Raw genomic sequence first — 18,915 nt, forward strand, 5'->3', positions numbered from 1 at the left:
TTTTTTTTGCACTCAACTTCTCACTCTTCCTCTTTCTTCCTTTACCTCTGTCTCTATCTATATCTCTAGCTCTGTGTCTTTTTGTACTCAACAGGTTTAGGCTACGAACTGAAGTAGATCGGTTGCTCTGGGAGTATTCAAGCGAATCTGGTTGATTCCTCCCTTTGTCTGCTTCTTCTTCCTTTCGCTTGGCGAAAATCTGTCATGTGACGCGTCCAGTTTAAAAAATGCACTTATATTTTACGGCTATTTCTATAAACCTCTACAAAACGACGCCGGCTCGCTTAACTCTTAATCGGCTCTGACGAAGGAATCGGTGTGTGTGTGTCTCACTATTATTTCATCTGACGAGAGATTATGTTATTCAATGAATAGAAAAAAATGGTAGATTCTTTGGTTTACGGTCCTGCTCTCGCACGGTATTACTTTGTCTGTTCTCTCTCTCTCTCTCTCTCTCTCTCTGTTTTTCCTTTCCTTCTATTTTTTAAAATGCTGCCGCTGTACGTTTGCACTTGTTTGTCTATTTTTTTTTTTCAGAAATTTGTAGATAACACTGTGTGCCTAAAAAGTTATTTTCTTTATTCCAAGATAAAATAAATCTTGCTCTACTCTATTCTACTCTTTCGCTATCTTCTCTCTGTTTCTCTCTGTTAAAACGATCACTTTCACCTTGCTTTCTTCCTCGATTTGGCACTGGCGGAGTTGTTTATTTTTATCTGTTTATCTTCACCCCTTTCTCGTTAGATATATTTTGTACACTTATTAGATAATATAGCTCTTAATCTTTTGTCTTCTTCTGAACCTAAGCTCTTGGAATATCTTCTTTTTGTGTGGTTTTTCTTTACGTCAATATAAACATACTAATTACATATTTCTTTCGCGCTTCGTAAGAAAATAGAAATCACTTGAGGTTAATGTGGCTTGTTAGAAGGCGGTTGATTTGTACGATCTGAAACAAAAAAACAGAGAGATTTGTCCATCAGATATTCGTAACGTATCTCGCTTATAAAAAAATTAAAATTATTCAAACGACAAAAAAAGATTGTTTGATAGGCGTTAATTATATCCATCAGCGTCTCAAAATAAAAAGTGAGAGATCAACAAGAAGAAAGAGATGCGCGGATTAACGAATGTATTATCACGTGTAGTCACGTGAGCGTGAGCAAGCACGTGACGCGAGACTATGTGAGAATGTGTCACAGACGTTGCTTATAACGTGACCATCGCTAAGCCAAGGCTACTATTACGTTCGGTGTGTTTGCGCACCAACTCTTGTACGTTCGCTTTGATATTCGCGTATGTTGTGCCTAGCTGTTTCATTCACATTGCTTAGAAGTCTGACGATGGCTTGGAACTCGTCGCGTCATTCCGAGTAGATCAATTCGATCGGAGACAAACAAGATGACAAGTATCGTCCTGCCGGCGAAAACTTGTCCAAAAATCGAATAATTTTGAAAGTGGAGAAAATTAGATTTTTTATTATATACAGTAAAGATATATATATATATATAATATTTTGATATTTAATTAAACAACATTTCAACATTAAACATTAAAATTTCTCATTCATTTTGCACTTATGCATGACAAATGTACTTGAAAAAATCAGCGTCCAAAATATCTAAATATATAGATACAATTTTATTATTGGTTAATCTTTTCAAGATATTTGTTCGCGCTCGTGAGGGTCTCGTTACCATCGTCAAAAATCCGACTAGCCCTCTGCGAAATATCGATCGATGTTTACTCTCTCGTTCTCTCACTGATTCTCTTTTTCCTATCTTCTCTTCCCGCCTTTCTCTTTTTCTCTCGGCGCACAACCAATACATATATACAGAATAAACTCTTTTACATAGGGTGGCGAAAACAGGACGGAACTGTTATGTGACGGAACCAGATATATTATTTTTAATGCGGATAAAAATAAGACGTTCGTGAAAGAAGCAAAAATTACGAAATGCTGTTATAATTGCAATCGGATTATGCTTTAATTGTATAAATGTGAGACATAGAAATTCGTCTCTCTACGTTCCACTACCCTGTATATAATCTAGGTGACATGTACACGCGCATGCGGCTGTAACGAAGAGCTTTCGCAAAGTACACGGATATATAACATAAACTGCGCGATAGTAGCTCTCGCTATATAGTGGGTGCTTTTCCATCCCTTGCGCCCGCCTCGTTTTCCACCCCCAAACTCTAATAGCTTTACAGCTGTGACCGCCCGGCGCTTTCGCTATCGCTGGTAACTTGCACTGTCGTTTGGCCAGAACTTTCGCTCGCTGGTTTGACCTTGCCGAGATGCGTCTGCTATTTCGCGCTGCACGTGAGTGATACCATTTATGTACTTCGCATGCATACTTGTCGATGCAAAGATTTAACATTCTATTCCCAAGTTAATTTTCATTCTTCATTGTTGCAATAATTTAATGTTTATTGCCTATTGTAATTTTTATTAACTATAATTATTATTATGTCTATTAACTATATTTATTATTATAATTTGCGATCCAATCTTTGTTAATCTGTTTTCATAATTAATATACGCGAATGTAAAATTATATTTGGTGTATTCTGATTAAAAATCCGTGATTATTTGGATATATAATAAAATACGCTATTTATGCGGATCCTTACTTAAATGGATTGACTAATTTTTCGTATAAAGACCGTACGGAGGATTTTCGTGTCAGCAATTGAACTTTACTAATGTCCATAAATCTTGGGCTAAGCTGAATATCGCGAACTTTAGTCTTTAAAGGTCGCAAATCTTGATGTAACGCTAGCAAAAACTCTAACAATAAGTGGTAGCATATAATTCTTCGTTTAAAACTATTGTTTCATATGGATTAATTATGTATATGGCGGGGGAATTATATACAAAATTTAAATATGGAATAATACTGATACAGACAAATTCAAGAAAGTTATGCTATCAACGAGACAAATTTCAAACATTGTTGTAAAATATATAAATAACAGTCAGTTTCACAGTAAAAAATATATTTAAAAATGAAATTTGTTTTGCTAAAAACGACGAAACCTAATTTCTCATTTTTCATTACGCGGATATAATAAGAATAGTTGTGACACCCGTTAGCCCGCCACCTCCGCTTGCACTTTCGTCGAATCGACTGTAGGTGCATGCACAAAAATTCAATATCACCGTCGCGCGTCATACACAGGGTGATCTAAAAGAATATATGCGAATTATTAGTTTCTCTCTCATTGAAAGACAGAGAATCTGATTTTCTCGAATGAATATTAGTGTGACTTAATCAATTAACTATTCTATTTTCAAATAAAAATTTGCCGAATCATGTTCCAAAATAAATATATAACATAAAGAAGCACGAAACTATAAATGACGTTATTCTACTAGTTCATAATAAATTTTGCCTCGATAATTCCAACATTCAATCTTCTCTAACACAACGAGATCAAAAAGATACTATACTGATAAATATTCTAATTTTCTTTGGGAATAGAATTTATAGGCACCGAGGTACGAGTAATGGGACACTTTTTTGGGACACTCCGTATAGTCGTGACAGAGAACGAGTCGTTTGCGGATTCTTTCGTCCACGGCGAAGCGCAGAACGCAAATTCCGAGAAGCGCATATAAACCAGCTGCCATAGAGACCCGGAGATTCCACACGCTTGGAATTAATATTAGCCGTGCGTCGCTAACGGAAACGTCGCCGAGAAAAATCGCACCCGCTCTTCGATTCACAAAGTTGAATTCCTATTCATCGACAAAATTCCCCCGAATTAACGCAACAAACGTTCTCACGCACGATTTTCAGATTTCCGGCTAATTTTAATTTATAAATTTCTTGCCTAAGATTGCTAAAACAATAGTTTTTCAAGGGTAAAAACTTTTATGATTAAATGAAGCAATTGCGAACAGTAAGCTACTGATTCATGAAACGATAGTACCTCTGTCGTTATTAACTCCAGCCTAGTTTTTGAAACGTGAGCATGCATCAACAGGCGTACTGTTTGTTCGTGCGTCGAGAAGAAAAAGAGTAGAATGATTCGCGCACCATTTTTGCCGCAGCGTAATGCCGAAATTAGCGCGATGCCATCGCGAGAAAACGAACTAACACACAAAGAGAAGAAGACAGATGATCTTCAAGTGTCCAAGTGGAGTCGAACCTTTCGAGAATTTGCTAGAGATTTCATAAACTCTTTCATCCGTTTCAAAGGGAATTAAACTGGGAGTATATTACGGAGAATATTGACTCCGGAATTTTTTTTGCGAACCAATTCTCAAACTATCCGAGAGAAAGTGAAGAAATCAGAAAGATTTTCGGGAACTTGAGGAAATTTTCGTATACGTAAAATGATGAAATAATTTTTCCTCTTATCTACGTGATTCAACACATGCTGGCTGAGATTTTATAGACGATTTACAAGAAAGGGATATCGCACATGGAAGAAACTCTACGCCGCGGACGAATGGGCCGCGCGAAGGGCCGGTGCGTGTGCGCGTGCACATCCGTGGGACCTTGAATCAAGCAAGCGGCCTTTGTCGCGAGAGAGCCGAACACACAGCTCCTCTCGGCCGAACGCGCCCGGCATCGCGAGGTCGGCGAAAGTGTGTACCCGCCGAAGCTCCCTTTTTTGCTCGCGGGTCTCTGCCTCTCGCGCGCTCATTTTTGCCCTCTTCCTTCTCTTAAAAGCTAGCACGGCGAACTCCTTGGAGCGACGGAAACGGACGGAAGATGCGTTTATTATTAGATTTCGACTCGCCCGATTCTCTCCGAGCGTCGCGGATGGCTAATGACGATGACTTATATACAACGTCCACAATGATGATCGATGGAAATGGCGCGATAATAGTGACATTGTCGGCAACGATACGCATCGACAGCGGAAAATGAAGATTGTCGACGGTTGAAGACGGATATTTTACTACTTGCAATTACGCGAATCTTTCTTACGAATCTCTTTAGGACGATTGTATATTTTCCACAACAGAGATTAAGCGGGGACCTACCTCAGAGGTCCGGCTGCAACACACAGTTATAGCTATACGTTCGTGTTGGCTCTTCTTAACGCTCGACCGCAATTGATCGGATGGATCGTTTCCGCGTAATTACTTTTACCGAACTCGACTTCCCCGCGATACTTAATGAACCCCCGAAACAGTTCTTCCTCCCCCTTCCCAAGACCTTTCATTGGTTCTCACGACCGCAGTCGCGGACGGATCCGACCGAACGAATGCATCGCGGAAACAAAGAAACCGCGCGAGCCGTACATCGGGGGGATCTATCCCGCGTTTGGACAGACGACCACGGGGGTGGGAGAGAATTGACAGCTGCGTCCACCACGGATTGTCCAATCGACCAAGTGTCACTTGTTGCTGTCCAATTTCAGGCGCGGTATCGCTCTCGAACTCGCGACGTCCGACGACTATACCGATCTTTTTCTACACGGCGAAAAAAAAAAAAAAAAAATCGGTCGCGGGGAAAATCGTTTGACGGCGCGCACGCATACGGGACGCATTCGGCCGCGCACTGATTCGCGCGCCAGCGCACGCACGCACGCACGCACGAAAAAAAAAAGATCGGTCGCGGTGAAAATCGTTTGACGGCGCGCACGCATACGCGACGCATTCGGCCGCGCACTGATTCGCGCGCCAGCGCACGCACGCACGCACGCACGCACGCTCGCCGGCCGGCCGGCTGCGCGCTCTTCGTGTGCGCATATACAGGGTGTCTGGTGGGCCTGTCTCTCCGGTCGACGAAAACTGATCGGCGGGTCGGCCGAATTTTTTCCTTCTAACGACAAACGTCTCTTTGACCGGGACTTGGAGTCGATCTTCAATCCAGAGAGAGATCGAAATATGAATGGGAGATATCCATATCGCGGCGATATCGCTCGGCATTGATACCGAATGAAACTCGAAATCGAAGACGGGCCACCCTGTATGCATCAGTGCGTGCACGTGCGCATGCGCGTGTTCTCTCTCTCTCTCTCTCTCTCTCTCACAAGATACCGCAAAGTACGTCGTGACGACGTTACGAGCGTCGCGTACGAGAGACCGGTCACACGCTCGTTTACAAACGACGATGACGAGGAGAGGTACGACGACGAGAATCGACAACGAAGATGACGAAGACGACGACAAGGAGGACTACGATGAAGAAGGCGATGGAGTGCGCGACGACACGCATCGTAAAACACGCATATCTGGTGTAGGTGCGTAACGGTTCGCGTTAAGGGTAGGGGGACAGCGAGGACGTACGAGGGGGAAAGGGAGCCGGGGGCCAGCAGAGGGGACAGGAGAGCTTTCGCAGCGTTAAACCCACCCACACAGACGCGCGATATCGGAAATGATATAAAATTGCGTCGAGCGCGCCGCTGATATTTAAATTGGTTCGCTAAACCACGGATTAATGCGCGCAACGACGTCCGAGCCTACGCACGGGCCTCGAAAAAGAGTGCTGCGTGGAAAAAAAAATATTACGCGGTCGAATAATCGTGAACGATCGTAGAATAATCGTGAAAAAAAAATCGCTTCCCTTTTTTCTTTCCTTTTTAAATTAAAATATTAACATTTTATAAGAATTATTAGGTAAGAACGTATTAGACGCATATAATGCGCGATTTAGACATTTAATTAAGCAATTTGAAAAGATGCTCCAAAAAACGCGATCGAAACCGAATGGAGAATAATTGATTAGATGTCAAATTAAATTGACAAACTGTTGGCAGCATCGATATCGCGGCACCGATTTGTCGAATTATTAAAATGCATTAAAATTCCCGTGTGAGTCATATATGTATATCTATTTAACAGAAAGTTATATACACGGGTGAATCGATCGACTATAGAAAACGTCGAGCATAAAATCGGATAAGTTAAATGTAAAGCAAAGAATTGACTCGTAAATCTTTCGTTGTTCGTTCCTCTCTCTCACTGATATTCATCGATCATTCGTTTCTTCGATCCGTCCTGTTCGATTTCGTCTTATTGTGTCATTCGAGAGAGAAAGAGAAAGAGAGAGAACAGTCGAAAAATATTTTTCTCTCTTTCGCATGCCCTAATCACGAAAAAGAACTATCATCAAGAAGTTAACTCTATTTGAAACGACGCAACGGTGTTGAAGATATTTTTTCTTATTTATCTACCTGTGTGTGTAGTTTGTAGCAAATTTATTTAAATAATTTTTACTAGCAAATTACGTTATACACTCGTGCATTTGCACAGATGAATGAAATGGAATTTTTCAATTAAAAACTATATAATATCGATCGATTTTTAAAGGCATCATCACATGATTGATAATGACAAATTCTCAGTCTTTAGCTGTTGACAGTTATAAGAAATAAAACTGATTTTGACATTTCTACGTATAAACGATCGTAATAATCCAGTTTGGATGGCTTTGCGGATTATTTCTGTCAGAACGATATGCATGAATCGTTCCGCATGCATTCGCATTTGAGTAAAGCAGTGTATCAATACGAATTTATAAATTTTGCATTGGCGAATTGCACGAATACACGAGCCGTACTTAAAGTGAAAATTTAAACGAAAGACGATGGCGCGCAGGCAGGGAAGATAGGACACCCCGGGTCCTCCGTCGCTACTATCCGAAATAAAAGCCGCTGACGGAAACGGTGTAATGCGTGGTTATAAGAACCTGTTTCCCACACGCACGCACGCACGCACACCAACAGACACGCGCGCACGCTGCGTGCGTAAGTCGAGCCTAGGAAGAAGCGGATTTCTTTCGGGGTTGGGACGCGCCAGACTCGTCGTTGTCCCACGTTCTCACACGCCTCGACGACGACGCCGGCGTCGGCGTCGGCACACGAACACGTTTCTCGTTTGACGCACCGCGAGACCCGTAAAACTTTCGCAGCACGATACGTGCATGCCGTGTTCGAGGACACTACCGTGCACCGCCGCCGGCTAGCGCAGGAGGCGTTGACGGCGACGGCGGCTGCGGCAGTGGTGGTAGTAACGGCGGGTAGTGGTGGTTGCGACGATGCCACTGGTGCCTAGCGATGACGACGACGACGACGACGACGACGACGATGGTGGTGGTGGTGGTGGTGGTGGTGGTGGTGGTGCGACGGTAGTGGTGGTTTCGCTGGTGATGGCGATGCTGATGAGCACGGACTCCACGGAACGGAGAGAAACGGCGAAAACGCATCACGGCGCGGCTCCCAACTTTCGCGTCATTCGCGACGTCCCCGTGGATATTTTGACGTAACGCGCGCCGACGGCGACGGCCTTGTCTACCGATACGTATTTACAGGGGGATGCGCGCTCGCTCTCGCGTATTACTTTACGAGCACTCGGATGAATCTCGAAACGATCTTCTTCTCCGAAATCTCGATACTCCGCCGATCATAGTCTGGCTTTTAAATCGTTTCTCGATCGTATCTCGTCTTAAGGGAAATTTTTTATTTAACCACGATTAAAATCAAGCTACGGATCTTTCATGATTATCCAAAATTCGAGCGCCACACCTCTCGCTTCGAAGGAGAGTGTTGTGTCGCGCGCGCATACACTCACCCTATTCTTCCTCTTCTTTCCACCGCTTGTCCTTCCTCCTCTTCCAGGCAGCGAGTAGAGTCGAAGTTAGCCGAAGGAAAAGACGAGCGATTCCGTGCACTCCCTCATTGTGTTGTCCGTCGCGCGGTTGCAGTGCGTTTCTCGCGCTACTTTGAAACATGCAGCCGTGTTTCGTCAATAGAAACCGCGCGCGGCGGAGAGCAGCATTCTCCGATTCCTCGACAACGGATGCGGAGAGCGTATTACGAATATCAATTCGTCGATGTATAAACTCTTTTCACGCACAATCCTGTATACTTGATCTTTTTTTCCCTCACTCTTTTTCAACTTCAAGCTCGGTGTAATCGCAAAGTTCCGACGAATTCTCGGGGATGCCTAGATTTTACCCCGCCGTACTCTAAATCCAACATGTTTTCCTCTTTACATTTTCTTTGTCTTTCACAGGGTCACAGATTACCGATCCACGCACCACCACTCACGCCGCTTTACTTCCTAATTCTATACGCGCAACGGTTCTCTCTCTCTCTCTCTCTCTCTCTCCCTCTCAAGCACTCATACAGACGCACCGCTCCCTCATACCGCGTACCCGCTGGGTGCCGCGCGTTGGACGATAGGGACACGGTCGCGCCGGCCGGCCGCTCGTTGGCCCACGACGGAACGAACGAAACTGCCTATCTACCTTTGGTTTGGCGGGCTGCCCCGTGCCGAGTGCGGTGTATCCGCCGCGCGCTCACCGTGGTACACTCCGATTAGTAATAGTCTTTGTCTGTCGTGTCCGCGTATATAACGCGCGGACTCGCTCGCTCACTCGCCCGTTCACAGCTGCCCGCTCGTTTCGTCCGCTCGTCTTGAGCGCGATTCGGCCGCGCTCGGCACTCGTCGGCTGTCATCCCGCCCGCCATGGCGGGAACCCAGGACCTGGCCCAGGACCATCGTCGGCGGGGGGACGAGAAGGGGAGAAGTAACGCGGAGGGAGAACGAGGACGGCGCGATCTCGTTGGGCTCTCTCGCGAAGCGGGATCGCCGATGCACGTGTGCCGCGGGACGGGGTAGGGTGCCGGGGGACAGGCTCGGGGAGGAGCCGGCGGATGGGGTTGCAAATTGCGCACGCGCGTCGCAACCCCTCGAACGAACGAGCGAGCGAGCGAGCGACAAGGGGATGTTACGAACCTGCTTTGCTCGAGTAGCTTCCTTCTTCTTCGTTCCGGGTGGTCTTCGTCAAGTTAGTCCTCGATGTTCTTCAAGGATTCCGCCGGCCACCGCGACCTTCCCCTCCGAGGGCATTGCTCTATAAATTCGAGAAAATGACGCATATTATTAAGAGAACAATGCTTTGTATTAATTATGTATATAAAAATAATCATTAAAGTTTTTGCTAGAGAAGAGCTCCGTATGACTTATCTAAGGCTGAGATATATATGTGCCTAAATTTAAGTATTTTCTTTCTTTCCATTTATATTCTCGGATCTCCGATTTTCTAGTGATCTGGAGACTGACGAAATTTTGTGCACAACTGGTCACGCTCGCACCTTCCTTTTCTGCGAAATTACATTCCAATTTGCGAGTTACTCGGTTCCTTTTCCGGGACTCGTAAAAAAAAAGAGCTCGTAAAACGTAGCTAGGCCTCGGGTACTTTCATCCCCGAGCAACCAATCGCGACCCTAGGGGAAGCCCCTTCCCCTCTATCTAGAGCTAACGATTTATTTCAGCGACCTCCTGGATTCGATATCAACGACTTTTCGGGCCCCGGGGCGAAAGACATCCTCGGTAACCCTTCCCGCGAATTTCTCACCTTCCGCCCCCTCGAGCGAACGATATCAGAAGCCGAAAAGCCACGCGCCCGTTAACGTTTCGTGGTAAATGGAGCAAGTGTGACCCGGCTCCGTTCGGGAACACGTTGAAATGTATTGCGCGATAATAATTTTCGTCATATTTCTTCAGGCGCGAAGATCTTCGATCTTCGTGTGCGCCTTCTACGCCGCCGATTTCTCATGAGGGTAACAAGATGTTTATCCAAGATATTCTCATACACAAGACGCAGATATACGGGCGTAATTTTTTCAACGTATATCGCGCGCATACGTTTTCGCTGCGGGCACATTCATTCGTTTTTTTAGATTATTGTATTAGTAAAACCAAATGTTAAACGGCCTGAGAGAATCCGAATCTCACGTTCAAAGAGTTCGGATCGAATTCAGCAAATTATTCATTGTTAAAAACTAAAAGAAAAATATCGTACAATCATGATCTTATATTTTCAACGGAAAATATAATTTTAATAAGTATATATGTATCTGATTTTCAAATATCAGTTAATTAATTCGAGCATTAATATCGTTTATAATATACATATGGTCACGCAATCAAAGCGATCTCCGAATCGCAGTGGCCCAGGGCCAAGTTCATCCCGAAAAGCCCTTCTGCCCGAGTTTCCCAGATCCCCACTGTCGGTTGTCTCTCGATTTTCGTGCGTGCGGCTGGGAAGAGCGAACCGCACGCACGTATCGCCGAAAAGCTTTAAGCTAATACCCGGAGACCCGATTAACATTACAATAGCGGCCGCATGCAGATATAAATTAATACGTATTCTTCTTTCGATGGAAGGACGAAGGATCGCGCAGTACGCGGATGTGGTGTCCCTTCGTAATGATGTGGCCGCTTGATAAATCACCTCCAGCCCTAACTAGATCAAGCGTTGTACTCGATCAAGTCTTGCTTGCAAAAAGTGAATCGAGTCTTTACGCGTCCAGCAGAGTCAACGCGGCATCGGCCATCTTGCAGTCTCGCATGAAATTCCGGAGGACAGATGCTGCCCGGAGAGATCACAATGATGTCGAAATAAATCAGTTTATCGAAACCAGGTAGGTAGGAAGCGCTATGGCTTAGGTACCTTCGGTGGTCCATCAGACATTTTACGAGCAGCGATTCTCAATACAAGGATGTTCGCCCTAATTATTTCTTTCGAAAAACGCGTTTTTATTTCCGCGAGTTACAATCAAATTTGAATCTGATTTCCAGAGTATTTAGGATACTAGAGAGTATTTAATAATAATTCTACAAAATGTCTCTGGATATTTCGCGTATTGTGGAATTTCAGCATTGTTAATCGATCGAGTTAGATTTGGGATGCGTTCCTGAAACTGAAACTGTGGAGCACGACTGCCTACCTGACCTTTAACTTCGACTAGTCGAACATTCGATACAGAACTAAAAACTGTTATCATATTATTATATAAAAATGTCATGTTTATATAAAAATATATGAAACAGGCTAACAATTTGATTTCATGTATTTTTTGTTAAAAAGATATTAAAAAGAAAAATTCAGTTTAAATTTTTTAGTTAAATTTTAAATTTCTCAAAATTTCATGATAAAGTTAAACATCAAAATCTATCCTTATGCAATGCATATCAATATGGCAATCGTTTGGTCGCGAATCTTAATAAATATCAATTCGATACCGATGCACATCGATGAAACAGAATCGATTGAGGAAGGTTCGGTTATTCGTATATTTCGATCTTACGGGACAATCTTGCGCCATGTGTGTGCCGTATTGCGTCAAATACAGTAGCGAAAGCAGCTGCAACGTTGCGTGACACGCGTCCATTGTCGGTATTTCGTGGGCATCGAAAAATGAAAAATCGTCCCTCGTATTCCCGTCTCTCGCTGTACAAAATCCCTTCGCCCTTTGCTCTTCGACGTTGTGAGGATCACCTGGACCATGGAAGAGAGAGAAAGAAATCTTTTTTGGAAAATTTACTCTCACGGCACGATAGCTCTTCCGTTTTTTAATCGCGCTATCAAATCTCTTCTTCAAATAACTTGTATCATTTTAATTAAAATCTTTACAAGTGAAAGAGATACACATATAGAATACACACACATGTAATTAAATCCCGTGATTTAAAAATCGATGTGTGAAATTCTTCATGAAATTTATCATATACGTGTATAACACCTTGCGTGTGTTCCTGATGGCGCTATAGCCCGAGAATCGGTGGATTCATCTGCGAAGAACCCCAGTGCGAGGGTGCAGGGGTTACTCTAGGTGTTCGAGCGAATTGGGGGTCGCCCAACCCCCTCCTACCTTTCTCCCTAACGCGTGCCATCTTCGATGTAGTGGCCTGCCACTGAATTACCCCAACCAAAAGGGTTTAAATGCTCTTTTTTCCGCCTTCTGCGATGGGGTAATAATCGGAGTAGTAGGACATTCGACATTTTTCTAAGAGGAAAGCGAGAAATTGATATATTCTACTACATTTTTTTATACCTCTACGTCTTTCGTATTAATCTGTAATAAAGTTTAAGCAGTGATTCAAGTTCAAGGAATAATCACTCTTAATTAAATGATACACTGATTCGCATAAATATGTAGTCGCGAATATTGCCAACAATAAGTTATGAAAAGCATTAATGCATAAGATGCGATTACAATGCATCACGCAAGGCGCAATTATTTTTCTCACGTCAAAGTCGTAAACTTATCTTCATTATGATGGACAACATAATCGTAACGATATCACTCGATCGATACTTTCTCTCTCGCTAAGGCTCGTTAGGAACATCTGCCGCATCCTGACGTCGTCATTCCCGCGAGTGGTTGCGCCTGTGGCTGCAAAGTATCAGGACAATTTCTGTACATTATCCTCTTTGATTGTTGCTTTCCCCCTCTTCCTACCGCCTATTTCCCAAATCTCAGTATATTATATATTATCGTTTAATTTCTTATGTCAGTAATGTTGATGCGAGCAGAAATTATTATTAAATTAATAATTACCTATATAGTGCTTTTAAATGTTCTATCTATAAATAAAATATAATGGAATAAAAATTGCCAGAAGATTTTACAGATTGTGAAATAAAAAAGAGTATAATTACTTTGCGATTGTGAACATCGCGAAACGAGACATGTACCTTACAAGACATATGTTTGAAAAATTAAAGTATGCGGCGAAAAGCCGGCAGAAAATTCGGGACAGCTGTCGACACAATAGACCAGAAAATCCACAAAAAAAAAAGAGCCGTGTCGTCGACCGCTAATTTTGGGGGGGATACCTGCGCAACTTTTGTCGCGCGTGAATCCGCAAAATCTTCTAGGATCAAGTATATACCTATAATACTCGTATTCGTGAGTTAAAGAGATATACGACTCGCGAGAGGCCGGTCTTCTAAAAGAGATAATTGAAAATAATTATTCGAATCAAGGAAATGTATACCGCGTACATAAACAAACATTAGTCAATGATAAAAATTCTATTTTGCAGTTAAGAAAATATATATAATTTTTTTGGCGCCTTCTATCCAGCGCTTGGCTCTTATTTACCCGGTTCTAACAGTTATTGACACTTTAATATTTAGAGCCTTATTTTGATTACAAGTTGTTTATTATTGTCTATTTTGTTGTCTTCGACACATGCTTAGGCGTCCGACGCGTATCTGACTTAAATATATTTTAAAGACGACTTTATTTATCATTGAATGATATCCAAATTACCTATAAAAAGTATCGATAAAAAAGATTGAAAACATGTAGCGAGAGAGTGATTTTGCGTAGATTCGTCGCGTGCCACGTGCTCGTAGTACAAGTCGTCAAGTTTGCGGGCCATCGATCGTTCTCTGCACGCGGTCTTTCGCGAGTCTCGTCGCGGACACGTCGCAGGAGGCCGTCTGTACGTGCGTGCGTGCGCGCGTACGAGTACGTGTGCGTGTGCGCGCGCGCCCCGAGCACGCACTTACGCACGATCGACGCGGATCGTTCGCTCGTTGTGCGTGGCGCGCTTCGTTGCCATGACGACCGGTGGCAGTGCCACGCATTGATCGCAGACTCCCGCTCGCTCGCTCGCTCGGCGGTGCGTGGACTGTGGAGTCGAGTGCGTAGAGACGCGACGGAGAAAGGAGAGGAGAATACGCACACACGAATGCATATATACGGGCGCATGCACGCACGCACGCATGCACGCACGCACGCACGCGGAGAGGCAGGCATCGGGGATAATGCGCGTACGAAGCGGACACGTCGGGCTTCCTCGCTACCGAGGCTTTCTTTCGTGTTTTATAACGACGATTTAGAGCGTCCGTTTAAACTGTCATTATTTTCGCCTCTCGTTACAAAGCAGTGATAATTGTCATATTAAATTCAACTCTCGGCATTTATTATTAAACATTCTCGGATCTATCATATTTTGCTTTTAATTCCCAGATTTTATTTTTCAACCTCCTACTCACAGATTAATCTGTGTTTCTAGTTAAACTGACGTTATAAAAATAAGACATGTACATTTGTATTTTGAGTTTTCTATGAATAACGAGAATAAAATAATAGAATAAATAAAGATTTTCAACAAAATGTATTCTGTGACATTTAATATGTTTCCGGTTTCAATTTAAAGCGGAACGTAAATCTATGAGAGATTCGAGTTCTTTCCCGCGAAGATATACACAACTCGAGGTAATAAAATCGCGTCGTCGCGTCGCGCGGTGTCGGTCGGGCAGAAGCGGCAATGGATGAACGAAAGGGTTAGCTTCGAGATTCGATACAGAACTAAATCTGGAGAAACATTCTATCGCATTTCGGCATCTTTTCAATTGTATCCATCTTTCTTTCAACCGTCGTAAAATCGCACATCTTTGATTGAAAATTATTCTCTATTGAATAAACATCGTTAATCTTTTTGCAACCCGCAGATATAAAACATATATATATAAGACATGTACCTTACAAGACATATGTTTGAAAAATTAAAGTATGCGGCGAAAAGCCGGCAGAAAATTCGGGACAGCTGTCGACACAATAGACCAGAAAATCCACAAAAAAAAAAGAGCCGTGTCGTCGACCGCTAATTTTGGGGGGGATACCTGCGCAACTTTTGTCGCGCGTGAATCCGCAAAATCTTCTAGGATCAAGTATATACCTATAATACTCGTATTCGTGAGTTAAAGAGATATACGACTCGCGAGAGGCCGGTCTTCTAAAAGAGATAATTGAAAATAATTATTCGAATCAAGGAAATGTATACCGCGTACATAAACAAACATTAGTCAATGATAAAAATTCTATTTTGCAGTTAAGAAAATATATATAATTTTTTTGGCGCCTTCTATCCAGCGCTTGGCTCTTATTTACCCGGTTCTAACAGTTATTGACACTTTAATATTTAGAGCCTTATTTTGATTACAAGTTGTTTATTATTGTCTATTTTGTTGTCTTCGACACATGCTTAGGCGTCCGACGCGTATCTGACTTAAATATATTTTAAAGACGACTTTATTTATCATTGAATGATATCCAAATTACCTATAAAAAGTATCGATAAAAAAGATTGAAAACATGTAGCGAGAGAGTGATTTTGCGTAGATTCGTCGCGTGCCACGTGCTCGTAGTACAAGTCGTCAAGTTTGCGGGCCATCGATCGTTCTCTGCACGCGGTCTTTCGCGAGTCTCGTCGCGGACACGTCGCAGGAGGCCGTCTGTACGTGCGTGCGTGCGCGCGTACGAGTACGTGTGCGTGTGCGCGCGCGCCCCGAGCACGCACTTACGCACGATCGACGCGGATCGTTCGCTCGTTGTGCGTGGCGCGCTTCGTTGCCATGACGACCGGTGGCAGTGCCACGCATTGATCGCAGACTCCCGCTCGCTCGCTCGCTCGGCGGTGCGTGGACTGTGGAGTCGAGTGCGTAGAGACGCGACGGAGAAAGGAGAGGAGAATACGCACACACGAATGCATATATACGGGCGCATGCACGCACGCACGCATGCACGCACGCACGCACGCGGAGAGGCAGGCATCGGGGATAATGCGCGTACGAAGCGGACACGTCGGGCTTCCTCGCTACCGAGGCTTTCTTTCGTGTTTTATAACGACGATTTAGAGCGTCCGTTTAAACTGTCATTATTTTCGCCTCTCGTTACAAAGCAGTGATAATTGTCATATTAAATTCAACTCTCGGCATTTATTATTAAACATTCTCGGATCTATCATATTTTGCTTTTAATTCCCAGATTTTATTTTTCAACCTCCTACTCACAGATTAATCTGTGTTTCTAGTTAAACTGACGTTATAAAAATAAGACATGTACATTTGTATTTTGAGTTTTCTATGAATAACGAGAATAAAATAATAGAATAAATAAAGATTTTCAACAAAATGTATTCTGTGACATTTAATATGTTTCCGGTTTCAATTTAAAGCGGAACGTAAATCTATGAGAGATTCGAGTTCTTTCCCGCGAAGATATACACAACTCGAGGTAATAAAATCGCGTCGTCGCGTCGCGCGGTGTCGGTCGGGCAGAAGCGGCAATGGATGAACGAAAGGGTTAGCTTCGAGATTAAAAGGAAGTCACCCCCTGCTCCTCCCTTCTCATCTCTCCATCAATCACAATTATATCCTCTCTCTCCCCTGCTATCGTTCATAATTACTGCTCGTGACTTTATCCCGGCGCTCGAAGCTGCTGGTCGACCGGCTCGGTGTAGCGCGAGAAAAAAAGAGGAAGGAGAGACGAGATGGACGTTCAGAGCGAGACGGAGAGCGCAATCGACTTTTGGCACAGAGATTACTGTAAAACTCTCTGCCCTTGCGGGGGTGAGATTTCTCGAGGAGGACAAAAGTTTCGAACCCTCCGGCCGTGGTCCCGATCTCGTCGCGGAAACGGAAACAAAGCCGCCATCTCTTCTTCTAAAAAAAGAAATTCGCACACACACCGTCTCGAATCTGCGAAATTTTTCTACTGGGATATAACCGAAATATATATATTTTTCGAACGCCATTGAAGCGCGGTTGCTCGCGTACGTAACCCGTATTAGTTCGCTTTCAATAAATAATAATGTCATGGTATTCGATGACGCAGGACACTCGCGTGCACGGTGCATTAAACGCTACGGATGGAGACTTACGTCATATTAAAAAAAAAAAAAATTGTTACCATGTAATCAAGGTCGCTTTTTATACAAAAGTTTGCGTGGAAAAAAAATATCATAGGTAAAGTCTTTGCCGTCAGCGTTGACCTTACGCAGTTTTTTTTTTTTTTTTCACACACGATAAACCCGATTCCGTTCACGCGGTGTATTTTCACCGACTTACTATTGCGTCGAATGAGTAGACGATGGCGCCTATCGATTGAGCGAAAATGTTGATTGATAGTGTCAATCGCTATGTAAGATTTTACGATGAATCGCGAGATCGCGTCGCAAACTTGACCTATCTGACCGCGACGCTTATAGGATAGCACGGAAGCGGAAATGGGTCAGACGGGATTTAATACAAGACGCGTACAGTTTCGACTTGTGTCGCGCATAAATCAGAAAGTTAACGAAATCTTCCAAGATTAATAGCATATACATAACGCCTTTGATTATGTATCCGATTCATTTTTGTAAATAAATCCACTCTCGTTTTGTGGTCCATGTGCTTCGCTCGTCATCTTGCGACTGGTAGAGATCAAAGGTGGTCAGGCTTCCTCTTCCTGAAACATGACATCTGGACGCCGTGAATCGACTCGGAATCTCGATTTAATCTCGCGGAGGCTCCAGATGCGAAGCAAACTGCAACAACTGCGGCGTAAATTTTATCGCGCGATATCGTTTGATATTCTTCTATTTTATTTTGTAAAAACATGCGAATATACTTTCGTAGTTAGGCCGATTTGATTTTAAAACAGAATTTTTCGCTTACTTAAAAAATATTTTTTGTAATTAAGAACTTTTCTTAATTAATATATTATCCTTCGCTCTTCTCGCGTATATGATATGCGCGCTATCGCAGGACGACCTCGCTTCTCTGTGGAAAGCCCTTTCGTCCGTCGTTCAACTCGCACACGCTTACACGCGTGCATATAAACGGAAACCCTTCAAGTAGCCTACCATCCACCTCATGTGTACAGACACTTCTGCCACGCACGAGTGGAGGGAAACGCGTAAGGTACAAGTGCACGCGTATAGGCACCGTGTAGGTGCACTTACGTTCGCCTAGAATTCACCCCTCTTTCCGCTGGACACGGAGGGATGTTGAGGGGAATACGGGGCGGCTCTCGAGCGGGTACGAGCTGTGGGTGCGTGCGAGAGAGCGCGTTTCTCCAAGCGGAACGGAATCTATAGCGGGAGCTCGCACACAAATCCGGGACGCGTTAAATGTTTTTTCTCTTAGAAACGCGCGTTTCAGCGACTGCTTTGTGCGATAGTCCATACCTCCATAAAAAAAAATATATATATATATATAGATATACGCAAGTATCGTGACTTGTCATTCTGACTGTTTGACAGATCAACTTAAAATATTTATATATACATGGAATTGCAATCGTTTGTTGTGAAATTTCTAACACTTATAACGTATTGAGATTATGTGTTAAACTTTGCAGGCTCGCAAAATTCGTTGA

At 43.4% G+C, this 18,915-nt stretch overlaps 1 protein-coding gene across 3 annotated transcripts in view; it reads right to left on the minus strand.

The window, feature by feature from the left end:
* Nucleotides 1–18,915, minus strand: part of LOC115236456 (protein spaetzle 5) — a 178,943-nt gene continuing 160,028 nt past the window's right edge. Inside the window, exons 8-10 of one of the 3 annotated variants that reach the window (XR_003884192.1) lie at nt 12,499–13,152; nt 12,064–12,254; nt 9,770–9,824 (exon numbers count right to left, since the gene is read on the minus strand). The gene's annotated coding sequence lies outside the window, so the exon portion shown is untranslated. Of the gene's footprint in view, nt 950–9,706; nt 9,825–12,063; nt 12,255–12,498; nt 13,153–17,650; nt 18,092–18,915 lie in introns of those variants that run through there. The other 2 variants (XR_003884191.1, XR_003884193.1) reach the window with 2 other exon arrangements.

The sequence above is a fragment of the Formica exsecta genome, unplaced genomic scaffold (genome assembly GCF_003651465.1).
Source record: "Formica exsecta isolate Colony F162 unplaced genomic scaffold, ASM365146v1 scaffold247, whole genome shotgun sequence".
Taxonomy (NCBI): Eukaryota; Metazoa; Arthropoda; class Insecta; order Hymenoptera; family Formicidae; genus Formica; species Formica exsecta.